Source organism: Antechinus flavipes, chromosome 2 (genome assembly GCF_016432865.1).
Source record: "Antechinus flavipes isolate AdamAnt ecotype Samford, QLD, Australia chromosome 2, AdamAnt_v2, whole genome shotgun sequence".
NCBI classification, from domain to species: Eukaryota; Metazoa; Chordata; class Mammalia; order Dasyuromorphia; family Dasyuridae; genus Antechinus; species Antechinus flavipes.
Window position 1 is genome coordinate 479,429,469 of NC_067399.1, and position 13,294 is coordinate 479,442,762.

The following is a 13,294-nucleotide window of genomic DNA, read 5'->3' on the forward strand; positions in this document are numbered from 1 at the left end:
GGGACCTGAGTTCAAATCCAACTTCAGATACTTACTAATTGTGTGATGTTGGACAAAACACATTACCCCAGTTACCTGAAAGGAAGAAGGAAAGGAAGGAAGGGAGAGAGGAAGAAAAAAAAGAAAGGAAGATGAACATACACATAGAAAAAGACAGAGGGATAAATTGAAGATGCCTGAAGCAAGATTCTAAAGAAGAATCAAAGGGAAGAGTTATCCTTGGTCAGGGAGGCGAGGAAGTGGCTCCCCATGTGGTAGGAATTAGATGAAGGCAAATGAGGAGAGAAACTGAGATGGTGGTAAGGAAGCCGGGGAGTATAACAGGGAGGGCTTGTTTGGCTTAAGGGAGAGGGGAGAGGTAGAAGAAATTGTGGTTGAAGATTGGAATTCTAAACTTCAGAATCTTGAAGGTAGTGCAGTTCTTTGTGATGGTGACATCTGAAGTGTGACTGCTAGTTGGAGGCTAAAGAAGGGTGGAGATAAATTGTTAATGAGGCAAAGGAAGTTTGAGGTCATAGTGTGAAAGAATCAATATGAATACTGAGGTCCAAGCAGTATGGGAGCAAGTGAAAAGAAACTAGCTCCTCTCACCCTCAAGTTGCAGCCATCACTCTATTGAGTGTAAAGAAAATCGAGGATTTATATTAAATTTTACTTTAATCTATTTTTGGGAAATCTCTCCTGTTCTGTCCTCTCCTCTTCTCATTTCTCCTTTCCTCTCCTCTCCTGTTTTCTCCTCTCCATCAGATCCTCTGAATCCAGACCTTCTCATTTTAAATCTGACTGTGATATTCCAGTTTGAATGTGTTGGCTCTACTGTTTTTGCTGGTGAATTTTTCTATTCTTTTCTATTTTCTTCATTATCTGCTCAATTAGTTTGATCTTTTGTTGAGCTTTTTTAAACTGGATTTGCCTTCAACAGTTACTTTCTATTTTATAATGTGATAGTGCTCATAAATATTCATCATCTGGTTTGTTCACTCTCAGTCTACACTTGAGGCAGCATGTTATATGGAATCAGGAAAACATGGATTCAAATTGTACCTAAGAACATTCAATTTGACTGAGACTGCACCCATTCAGTAATTAAGGATAGATACCCTTATTTTGAGGTTGCAGTATTGGAATAATCAACATTATGAATACAAAGGTTCCCAGTGATGGGAGTGGGAGATGCAAAGAAATTAGCTTCTCTCACTCTAATTTGTAGCCAATAGATATTCTAGTTAAAGATGAAGAAAACCAAGGAATTATATTAAGTAATTTTAATATTTGAATTGACCACTAAGGTCCTTTCTAGCTTTAAGTATATAATCCTATGATCTTTCTTTATAAGATTTTTAAAAGCAAGTTGATATTCAGTGTTCTGTTTGGCCACCACTTTTCTCTACTTGGAAAATAAGTTAAGTCTTTGCTGACTAAGGTACTCATTTGACCCTTTGGGTCTCCTTGTTATGGCAATTGATTTCCATCAGTTTAACTTCTGCATAAAATTATTTTAATTGATGTTGATGTCATTTCTGTTGTTCGTTATCCGTGTTTCATTATCAATTACTTGTTTAAATACTTCAGGATTGAGTTGTTTTCAGTTGTGTGCCATATCTTTTTCTCATTATTCTTTCTTTTAGCTTTTTACTAATTCTGATCTTTGATCTGACAAGTTGGTGGTCTGAGTCTACACAGACAACTGATTCAGGGCTGACTCTCAACATCAAAAACAAATCTTTTCCTGTCTGTTGAAATATAATCAGTTTCATTGTGTGAGTGAGTGTGTGTGTGTCCTGTTATTTAGTATCCTCCATATCTAGTTTCCACCAATTCTTTGTTTAAAAAAAATTCTTGATAGTTTTGAGACTGCTATGTCTTTAGCATCGTATTTTTTACTTCTTGGACTATACTTTTCTAATATGATTCTTATCATCCTCATGGCATTCTTACTTTCTCATTGAAGTCACAAAGTACCAAAGTACATATTAATTAATTTGAAGGTTTTATTGAATTCTCCCTAAAATATCTTTACCTTTTCATTCTCTGCCATAGATAGTGAGATAGATATACGATAATTATTTTCATGGTAGTCTCTTTGCAAATATGGTAACATGAGGTGACCAAATACCTGTATTTGGGCATATACTGAATCTAACTCTGCTGTTAAGAGATCATCCAGTTCCTCATTTTGCAGAAGTCTTAGAAGTGAAATGATTTGTTTAAAGTTCTATGTAATTTTAAAAAAGGAATTCAAAACCAAGTTATCTAAATCCAAATTCAGAACCCTTGCCCTCACACCAACTTTCTTAGTTTATATCTATAATAAATTCTGTATCATTATTGAATAATATTTGATAATCTTTTAGCTGTGCTACTCAACTATCAATCTGTCTATCTTCTTTCTCTCTGTCTGTGTCTGTGTCTGTCTGTCTGTCTCTATCTGAGAGTGCTTGTAAAAGGGGATTATCATCCCTCTTGTAGCATAGGGGGATTGCTGTGTGGCTGGGAGGGAGATAGAATAGACATCTCTACATTTTTTTTTTCCCTCACCCTTCTCCAAGGGAGACTTCCATTCCTTCTAGGAGAGGAAGCAGGAAGTTAGGGTCAGAGACTACCATTCTATTCTTCTCAGAGAAAAGAGTTATTAAACTAGAATTATAATGACCTGCTCCCTTAAATATTTTTATTCTAAGAGATATGATCAGGTTCAATTTGAGTTGGGATCTTTGTGTCATTATTGGGTGGAATTAAGACCCTTTACAATATGTACAAGTCTTGATTCCTTTCCCAGCAATTACCAGTTCCACAATGAACAAACAACATAGGGAAGAAACCTGTTTATCCAAATTATAACAGAACAGCAATCAGAGAAGGTAACATAAGAGAATATATATATCAGGCCATACAGAGTGCAGTAAGAGTGAGATAACTCAGCGCAACCAAAAGATATTGTTTTAGAGCTCATAAAAGGGAAAACTCCCCCAAATCTCTAGCGTATCAAATTGAGAAGAAAGACAGGATTAAGGGATTACTAACTCCTCTGATGTCTTCCTAGAATCTTTTCTTTCAGTAACCTGAAATAAGGTTTGTCTCTCCCATCTTATTTTCTTGAAGCTGGAAGCCAGAAGCACCTGAAGTGATGTTAAACTTAAAGAGTCTGCAAGAAGATTGAAGAAGGTTGAAATTATCCTGATCTAATCAATTTTGCTTTACATAGGGCGGGGCATTCATTTTCAACTAGGAGAGAGTCCCATACCAATAGGCTTTGGGGCAGGGGCAATATTCCTTCTCTGAACTGAAACACTTTGCAATCCCTTGCAAAGATCACCTAGAACAAATTTAAAATCTGCAAATCTACAATGTAAGCAATTCTAGAATCTTGAATGCTATGCTAGTGGAACATGAACTCTGGAAGGTTCTACCATTGCTAGAATTTGAATACGGCCTGGGTAACAGACCAAGTTTACTTCCTAAGGACCAGACTAGTTAAATATGGAGAGACTCATCACAGAAGCTTATCCCTTGGCAATGCAATTTTTGACTGTGGCAAGCCATGAATAAAGAATAATTCAATATGATTCTCATTTTATGGGCCCTATTTGTGTGGCCTCCTTCTCTTCCTGTAATGATGATGGCAAAGCAGGAGAAAAGGGGAAAGAGGATTATTAAGAATCATAGTTTTTAAATCATGAATGAGCCTGTGGTCTGCTGTTAATACAACTAAATAACCAAAATACACTGACATCAAAATTTTAAAATATACATTATAGAGATACAGGGCCTAACTTTATTTAGGTTAATGCCTTTAAAGTTCTTTTGGAGATAATAGAAAAATGAATCAAAGATTTTACTATAATTAAATTGAAAATGAACCCATTTGTCCATTTGAGTAACACATAATAAACAAAGGCAGGAACATCCCTTCTTTATGGGGACAATAGAATAGGAAGATGCATGATTTTATAATGTCTCTAGATGGATAGTCCATGAAGTCTTGTCTTAGACCCTTATTTTTAGGGTTTGTGAGAGATGGGTTACATCCTTCAGAATTGGGGATGTGATTATCAGGAAGAACAGTCTCTAATTTAATAGCAAATATGAGATGGGGGGATTTAGGGTGATGGCTCTGGGGTGAAGAGGAACATGCTTTGAGCAAAGCAGTTGAGGGGAGTCAGTTCAAGGAAACTGGCTTCCTGGGAAGGGTAGGTGGGAAAGAAGTAAATGAAACTAGGGAAGGGAAGGTCTGGTATACATCAGTGGGATGAGGTAAACAGAATAATGTGGTCAAGGCCAGAACTGAAACAGAAATAAAAGTAAATTGTTCTGATTTCACTTAAGTGACTAATCCAAGAGGATTTGATTTCAGTTCCTTGTATACTTCAGGAGGCCAAGTTGCTATGTTTTTGTTTTTCTCTTGGGGGGTGGGTGGAATGGGAACATTTTTTCCTGGGAAGAGAAGCTGCCACAACCTTGAATCGGATCTCTGATTCTCGGACCTTTTGCTCAGGAGTGGGAGGAGGAGGATCAAGGAAGCTGGAATGCCTTCTCAGATCTCTGGACAATATCTGTAACTCGACCTAGAGAAACATGTTTTATAAATTTCTTGTTGCCATCAATGAGGGGTTGCAGGAGTAGGAGGGGAGCAATGCTGTCAAATCTTGTCCACTCTGGGCATTGTCTTAATTGTTCCTTCATTTCTAGGAAAGTGTTTGTTTGGTCTAGCCTGTCAACATCCCAGTTTATTATTCCCCAACTTAATTTTCTCTCCATTGTGTTTCAAACTGAGACCTTCAATAAAATCTGCACATAACAACAGATTAAATTTGTATAGGGAGGGAGTTTTTCATTTTAACATTTTATAAAAAAATTAAACTTATAGTCAGATTTCTACTTCCAATACAATATAAAATAGTAGAGAACAAGGATCAATTTTTTTTGTCTGTGTACACCTAACAGTTTCTTATGTTTGGTAGGTACTAACAAATGCTTGTTGAATTAAATGTGGTAACTCTCCCCTTATTGTCTTGATACTTTTCTCCTTTTATCTCAAAGGGTTGGAGAAACAGAAGACAACGCATGTTCTCCTTTGGTAGACTGACCTAGTTAAAAAATACGACTTTCTAATATTGTTCAAAAACAGAGACTTCCTAGCCTAGAATTCTCTCAGAAAGTGATTGTCCCCTCTCTAGATCCCAGAGGATATAATAATATTATATCTTGGAATACTGTTGGGGGAAATGGTATTCTATTTGCCTTTTGGTCTCCACTCTCAGGTATAACAACAATAATCATCTATATAGTTTTTTCAAGTTTTTAGAATGGTATACAGCTTGTGTCTTTTGATCTAGCTCTGGAGGTCTGCAGAGCAAAAACAAGACCTTAGTTTGGGATGGAGATGTTCTTTGTCAAGAAGGAGATGCAGTTGAGCAAAGATCTGAGTCGCCTGAATGATAATATTTTGAAGTAACAACTGGAGAAATATGAAAAAGATATATAAACTGAGGAACAGTGGAAAGGGCAAAAGCAAGAAAAGAAAATAATATATACAATGACAATGCTATTGCTCAAAACAACACTAAAAGATATTGGAATTCAGATTAAATTGTGAATTATGATCAATTTGGTTCCTGAGGACTGATGATACCAATGCATATTTCCTCCTCAAGATGGTAAAGTGGTAGGCTCTAGGTGGGGAGTGTTATTATGGTCTATAGTTGATTTTGCTTAATCTTTTCTCTTTGTTTAAAGGTATGGTTGAATGAGAGACATTGTTTATTGAAAACTGACCATAAAAAAGGGCCATTAATAAAATATTTTAAAAATTAAATAAGGATAAACTGCTAAAAAAGAGAAATCTTGACAAATACTTTCCATTTTTCATCTGATTCTCTTCTTTCCAGTTCCATCATTAAATCTCTCTAGGGATAGTTTGGCCTTCTTAAAGCAGTCATAAAGAGTGCCATGGGGCTGGCACTCTTCTTGAAGCCTTTCTAGTGTGGTGGGTGCTTCTGGAGCCTTCCCTCTACTGACATACCTCCGAGCCCCCTTCATACAAGGATGAGCAATGCTAGAGGACTTTGTGGAGGTCATGAGAATCCAAAGAAAAAAATCATCCCTGTCTTCAAAGAGATTACAATTTGCTATGTACAGAAATAAGAAAATATAGGATAATTTGCCTTCATAATGGAGGGGATCAGGAAAGGCTTCATGTAGGAGATGGCATCTGGATTGAGCCATGAAGAAAACTAAGGATTTTATATGAGTCAGAAATGTGCAGGGGGTGCATTCTAGGCACAAGTGGACAGCTTGGGAGAAGGAGCAAAAAGGACATAGAAGGCCAGGTTCAGAGAGCATCAGGGCGACCATTTTGTTTGGAAAGGAAATGAGAAAAGGGAGAGTGAAGCACGATTGTTTGCTTGAAATACCACCCTGAGGAGTACGTGTTGTATCACAGAGGGAATTGGTATGCTCAGACCTGTGCTTTAGGGATATTATACTGTGTAGAGGATGGATTGGAAAGGGAAGAGACTGGAAACAGCAAGAAATAAAACTCATTTATTGGTAAGAAAACACATTTTTGTTCAAGAATTGAACCTAACTGGCGATGCTATGAAGATGGATGGTTGATAACTGGAAGGAAGGGAATCATGAATAAAGGGGAAATTGAATAGGGGAGGCTGAATAATAAGAAGAAAACATTGAACAAAGCACTCAGGAGAGAAGAGGTTCTGTAATTAAGGAGTGGTGGTGGTCATGAATGAAGGAAAAGATGTGGGATGGGAGTATGATATTTAATAGTACATGGCATTCCCCTCAGTACTCCCAAAATTGAGTCAGACTTGGAGCGCATTCTGATCTAAACTTCTGTGTGCTCATGGCACGAGACAAAGAAATGTGAATGTTTACTTTATAAAGGCTTAGGTTATTTTGTGTTCCAAATCCATTGCTATGGAGTGGAACAAAAAAGAATGCATCCTATCTAGTTGATTTTGTTTTGATATTACTTTCTTAGTTCCCCTACCAGACTACAAGTGCCCCAAGGAAAAAAAAATAGTTTTATACACTTTTTTTAGGGCTTAAGTAAGTTTCTCTAGGACATTCTATCCCTCATCAGTATCAGGATGATAGGTTGAGACAAGGAGGAACTGTCACAGGAGGACCAGGGGACCATTTCCTTAGAAATTCATGGAGTTTTCTCCAGAAAATCAACAAGAGCCAATGAGATTTTTGATCAGACGAGATGCTGCAACACCCTACCACCTTTCTCCCATTCTTCCTCTTCTTTCAGTCTCAGACTTCTTTTGCTTTAAAAGAAGAGATGACATATTAATCATTTGTTAACAGATAACAAAAAGTCGAAAGGGATGGGTGACGTCAGCATCAAGTTTCAAAATAATCCTGATTGCCTAGAATACTAGAACTGAAGAAGATAAACTTTAATAGGGAAAAAAGTGTCAAGTCGTACAGTCAGATTTAAAAAAAATCACATGCAGAAGTTCAAAATGGGGAAGACATGGTTAGACAGCATTTCCTCTGAAAGAGATGTAGTTTTTAGTAACCTTAATGTGAGTCAACACTGTGATGTGGAAGACAACAAAACGATTGCTTTTAAAGGTCACATCATGAGAATAAGAACTCCCAAGAATCAGGAGCTATTAGTACTATTCTGAGTCAGAGCATTCCTGGAGAATTGTTTAATTCTGGGTCCACATTTTAGAAAGGATGCTGGATGTTAAGGAGCTTCCAGAGGAGGGTGACCAGGGTGGTGAGAGCTCATGCCGTGTAAGGATCTGATGAAGGAAATGGGAGTGGGTGTTGGGAGCGCAGAAAAGGAAATTTAGGGTGGAACTAGTCAATGTTTGCAACTCTTTGAAAGGTTGTCATAGGCCAGAAGGATTAGTTTTATTTTGCTCAGCCTTAGAGGGCAGAACCAGGAGCCATGGGCTCCAAAAAGGCAAATTTAGGCTTGAGGTGAGGAGACACTTCCTAACTATCAGAATATTACGCAAACATGGAATAGGCTGTTTTGGGAGGGGGAGGGATTTTTCTCATTAGAGGTGTTCAAGAAAGAGCTAGATGATCATTTATCAGCTATATGATAGAGGGACTCACTTCCTGTACTTTCTCTCTATTATTTCCCATTTCTATATATAACTTGCTATTATTATTGAATTATTATAATTATATTGTTAAAAATCATAATTCTTCTATATGAGGAATATTTTGTATACATTTATTTGCATGTTGGCTCTCCAATAGGATTGCAAGCTCCTTAAGGGTAGGGACTGTTCTTTGCCTCTTTTTGTATGCCCAGCTCTTAGCACAGTGCTTGGTACATAGAAGCATTTAACAAATGTTGATTGATTTTTCAGGTGTAGTTTGAACTAGACGGCTACTGAGATTCCTTTCAATTCTGAAATTCTGTGAATTCCTAAAGTTTCTTATGCATCAGGAAAACACGAACCTCTTCTTTCTTTCTAAATTACTTTCTTTCTTTTATTGATTTATTGCTGAGGCAATTACAGCTAAGTGACTTGCCCAGGGTCACACAGCTAGGAAGGGTTAAGTGTCTGAGACCAAATTTGAACTCAAGTCCTCCTGACTTCAGAGTTGGTGCTCTATCTACTGTACCACTTAGCTGCCCCTCTAAATCTCTTTTTTCTTGAAAACTCCCCACTGTCCTTTACACAGAAAATTTGATCTCTTTTCATTCATAACCATCAAATATTTTTTCTCCTGTATCCCAGCTCTGCTCCCCTCCAACCTGAAATCTTTTCCTCCTATTTGACAATACTGTCCCCTCAACCAGTAATGCCTTTCCTACTCATAAAATTATAAACTTAAGAAATGTAATGAATATTATAGGCTACTCCAACTCACCCATTTTACAGATGAAAAACTGAGTTTTTTTTTTTTTTTTTAAATAAAGAAGTTAGGAAAACTTGTCCAAGGTCATAGAGATTGTAAATAGCAGATTCAGGATTTGAATCCAGATCCTCTGGGTCCATATCTAACATTCTCCCCATGGGTGGTACCTGCCTATCTTCCTTTTCACAGACTCTGGCTAATCTGCCAGATTATTTGTTTGTTGATAATATTTATTTAGGTTTCAAAGAATTGACTTTATATTGAATACTATTTGCTTATTGATCTCAGATTCAAACTTTCTCTAAGACTGAGAGAACCTTGGCTATCCTAAGAATGGTACTCTTCTAAATGGCTTTTTTTCTTCCTGTAATGAGCCTTCATATTCCATTCAAGGGTCTATGGGTTCCTCTGAGGGGTTTTAATGCCATTGGCTCAAGATCTAACCAATTGTGTACTAAACCTCCTCTCCCCATTTCCATAAGTTACCAGTGACTAACATAACCAATTCTATTGTTGTTCAGCTATTTTCAGCTAGGTTTGACTCTTTGTGACCCCATTGGGAGTTTTCTTGGTAAAGATGTTGGAGTGATTTGCCTTTTCCTTTTCTAAATCATTTGGCAAATGGGGAAACCGAGGCAAGCAGGGTGAGTGACTTGCCCAGGTTTACACAATTAGTAAGTGTCAGAGGTTACATTTGAACTCAGGTTTTCCTGACTGCAAACCAGGCACTCGACCCACTGTACCACCTAGCTGCCCCTAATCTTTTAATATATGGGCTTCCTACTTGGAAATGGAGGTGGATCAAGTTTGCTTTTTTTGCCCCCTCTCCTTCTAGATGCAACTCTGGAGCATGGAGACCCTCCCCAAAGATTTAAACTAAGATAAAGGGAGGGTCCTGCACAAAAAGTCAGCCTTATGAGTGACATCCTCAGCAAGGACTAGACTCTTTCCCCCCAAGACAAAGCCAAGGATAGAGGCTGGTGAAGGAAGTCAGTGAGAAGAGTTTTAGACATTGGGATGGGGAGGTGGGGATTGGAATCAGAGGAAGCCAATAGGGAGAGGTCTAGAAGAATCTCAAAAAGAAAGCAGAACTTCATTTCTGGGCGGGGGTCATGGGGGTAAAGGTCAAATGCCAAAGAATGCCAAAGAAGTCCCTGACAAAAAAGGGTGAAGAAATTCTGATTTACAGCAATAGGTAGCATATTGATTATATGTCTTTTCTCTACTTTGTGAACCTTGGTTTTTACCTGCTTTTTTCCTGGTTAAAAATATGGCATGAGTAAATTTTTTTTCTTTGAAATTCAACTATGAACTCTCCTTTAACTCCTAGGAAGCACCTCAGGATGGAAGGGTATGGCCTTTGGAATGATCTGGGAGGCTGAATGTCGAGTTGGGATTTCTGGAGAATGTGGGGAAACTGGGAGGTTTTGTGCTGTTTGAAGGCTATTTGCTGCTGGCAAATAACTCTATAAAGGCTGGAATGGAGTGGGTGGTGGAGGTCTCTGGCCTCCCTTCCTTCAATCAGTCTTTTGTTTTGTCCTATTTCATTTGCGTACCAGTCTTGTAGCACTGGGGTCACCTCGTTCCTTGCCATTGGGGGAGGCTTCTTCTCTATAGTTCCTAGTCTTAAAAAAAGTTACCTACCTGCCTTTCTGCTCCTGCCCTCTTTTAGAAAAGTCCTTGGAGACACAAAATGCTGGTAATTAAGAAGCATTGCCTAACCTCAAATCAGAGAGTTAACTGGATCCTTTAAAGTAGATCCTTCTCCCACAGCATCACAACAAATGGTATCCGAGGAAGCTCTATGACCCAATCTGGTGGAGACGCCGAGCAGAAATAAGGCAAGAACCAGAGTAGGATGCCCGTGTCCAGCCATGTTCCCAGTGAAAGGCAGACACAATGGCCAGCAGAGAGCAGCAGCATGGTTTTTACTTCACTAAATGGGGAGTTCTGCAACATCAAAAGTGTGAGAATCCCTGGCCACATGGGTCCTCTGTCTTTGTGTGTGCCCTCCATCCATTTGCCATGGACCTCAGGGCATCTGTTTTAATGGAAATTTCTGCTCTGCCCTAGATGCTGCAAAAACATCCACTCGTTGACAGGAATGGAGTCCTTTTCTACAAATGAGTGCGGTAAGAGTTAAAGCTTGGGGTAGGTACTGTATGTGATCCGGGCCTTGGTCCTGTTCATTTTTTGTTTTTCTGCATTGGATTGCTTAGAGTAAGACTTCTTAAAAAATTGTAATATTTTTGTTTTTTAAAAATATTTTGATAACTGTGCTCCAATATAATTAGTTTACTGTGTATTTTATTTTATGCATTTAAAAAATTTTTCTGAAACGTGGTCTGTAGGCATCACCAGAATGCCAAAGAAGTCCGTGACAAAAAAGGTGAAGAAATTCTGACTTGTAGCAATAGGGTGGCATATTGATTATATGTTTTTTCTCTACTTTCTGAACCTTGATTTTTACTTACTTTTTTCTTGGTTAAAAGTTATGGCATGAATAAATTTTTCTCTTTGGAATTCAACTATAATTTGAAAATATGATCTTCTATCTAAACATTTTAAGAGTTGAAAATTCCCACTTAATATTCAATCATATTGATTCTTACCAATTTTATAGAAAATGGCTCGGAATTCTCTAGAATCTGGAAACCAGTTACAAAATTAATACCTCTAGGAATAATGCAACAATTAAGGGTATACATGATTTCTTCTTTTCTAGAGTGAATTGTAAAGATATTATTTGCTTTCCTTCAGATCTGCAAATAAGCACAAGTGATTCAAAGTTATGTGAACTCAATATATAATAGAAAAGTAAAATTAACATTTCTTTAAACATTAACAAAGGGAACCCAAAATCCTAGAGAAGCTCACCTCTAATAACTTGAATTCTTGTGGAAACTTTATGGTCTACACTCCCAGATTCTACAACTAAGGGATCCTAATTTACAAATTCTCATACATCCCATCCTATTGGTCAAATGTGAGGGGTGGAGATGGGGAGGGTGAAGAGTGGGATTCTTTTTTCTCCCTTTTTTCTATCAGATAAAGAAGGTAGAAGATTCTGGATAAATAGGGAAATCATATAAGTGAGTCCTTAGAGATTATCATTGTTAATGAAGCTCAGTCTGGGAACTCAATCATTGTGAGCTCACCCTTGCTATTTGGGATTGGGTGGACCGAACTTTTTCCTGGTTGTTGATTTAGTTGAAATCTGCAAAGGAAGTTATTTTAAAAAATCATGTGCTTCTCTAAGTTTAACATGTTTCTTTGAAAGCTGGCTTCTGCTTGTTTTTCAGATTACAGAAGTGAAGAGTTTTCACTCTAACTGATAATTGCTTATAGGAGCTCTGTTGGACAGAAGACTCCAGGAAGGTTACCATGCTTGTGGTTGAGAAGGAACAAAATCCAAAGCAAAGACAAATAAGAAAGGCTAATCTTAGAAGGTGAGTAAGATCATTAGAGAATAGATTACAACTTTGATGATTTTAGGTAAAGAAGAAAGAAAATTATCACTTTTTGCAAATATTATATCTACTTAGAAAACCCTAAAGAGTCAGCTAAAGTTAATTGAAATTAAAATCAATAAATTCAACAGCATTACAGAATATAAAACAAATCTACATATATCATTTTGATATATATAAGCATACTAATATATTAGTAGCAAAATTTAGCAGGAAGAGTTAAAAAGAGAAATTCTATTCAAAATAACTATAAAAGGCATAAAATATTCTAGAGTATAAAAAGATAAATCCTTGAATTATATGAATGCAAATATAAACCACTCTTTGGAGTAAGCCAGATTTAAATAATTAATTGTTTAGTCACTTCTTAGTTGTGTAGAATCTTTGTGACTCTATTTGGGGTTTTCTTGGAAAAGATATTGGAGTGGCTCACCATTTCCTTCTCCAGCTCATTTTACAGATGAAGAAACTGAGGTAAATGGTATTAAGTGACTTGCCCAGAGTCACACAAGTAGTAAATATCTGAGGATTTCAACTCATGAAGATGAGTCTTCCTCACTCCAAGACTGGCACTCTGTTCACCCTACCACCTACCTGCCCCTAAATAATTAGAGACATATTAATTACCCATTGGTACATCAAGCTCTGATAATAAAAGACAATACTACCTAAATTAATGTACTTATTGAATGCCATACCAATTTAATTACTAAAGGATCATATTATACAGTTTGAAAAAAGATTCATATGGAGGAGAAAAAGATCAAGAATCTTAAAAAAAAAAAAGTGGACAGAAAGGGGGTCTATTAATACCAGGATCTTAAACTATATGACAAGCTAGGATTTGTTGAAATGATTTGGTACATGTTAAAAAAGGAACAGGTTGACAGTTTAGGTACATAACACACAGAACAAAGCAGATACAGCATTGTGGTATTTGATAAACTCAAATACTGCACTAAGTTACT

General features: G+C 37.2%; 1 long non-coding RNA gene across 7 annotated transcripts in view; it reads left to right on the top strand.

Annotated features, from left to right (window-relative positions):
- The window catches only part of LOC127550663 (uncharacterized), a 79,193-nt gene that overhangs the window by 29,399 nt on the left and 36,500 nt on the right, over positions 1-13,294 (top strand). For 2 of the 7 annotated variants that reach the window (XR_007950910.1, XR_007950911.1), the window contains exons 2-3: positions 10,930-11,007; positions 12,159-12,305. This is a non-coding gene — a long non-coding RNA (uncharacterized LOC127550663). The remainder of the gene's footprint in view (positions 1-10,929; positions 11,008-12,158; positions 12,306-13,294) is intronic. The other 5 variants (XR_007950908.1, XR_007950912.1, XR_007950909.1 and 2 more) reach the window with 3 other exon arrangements.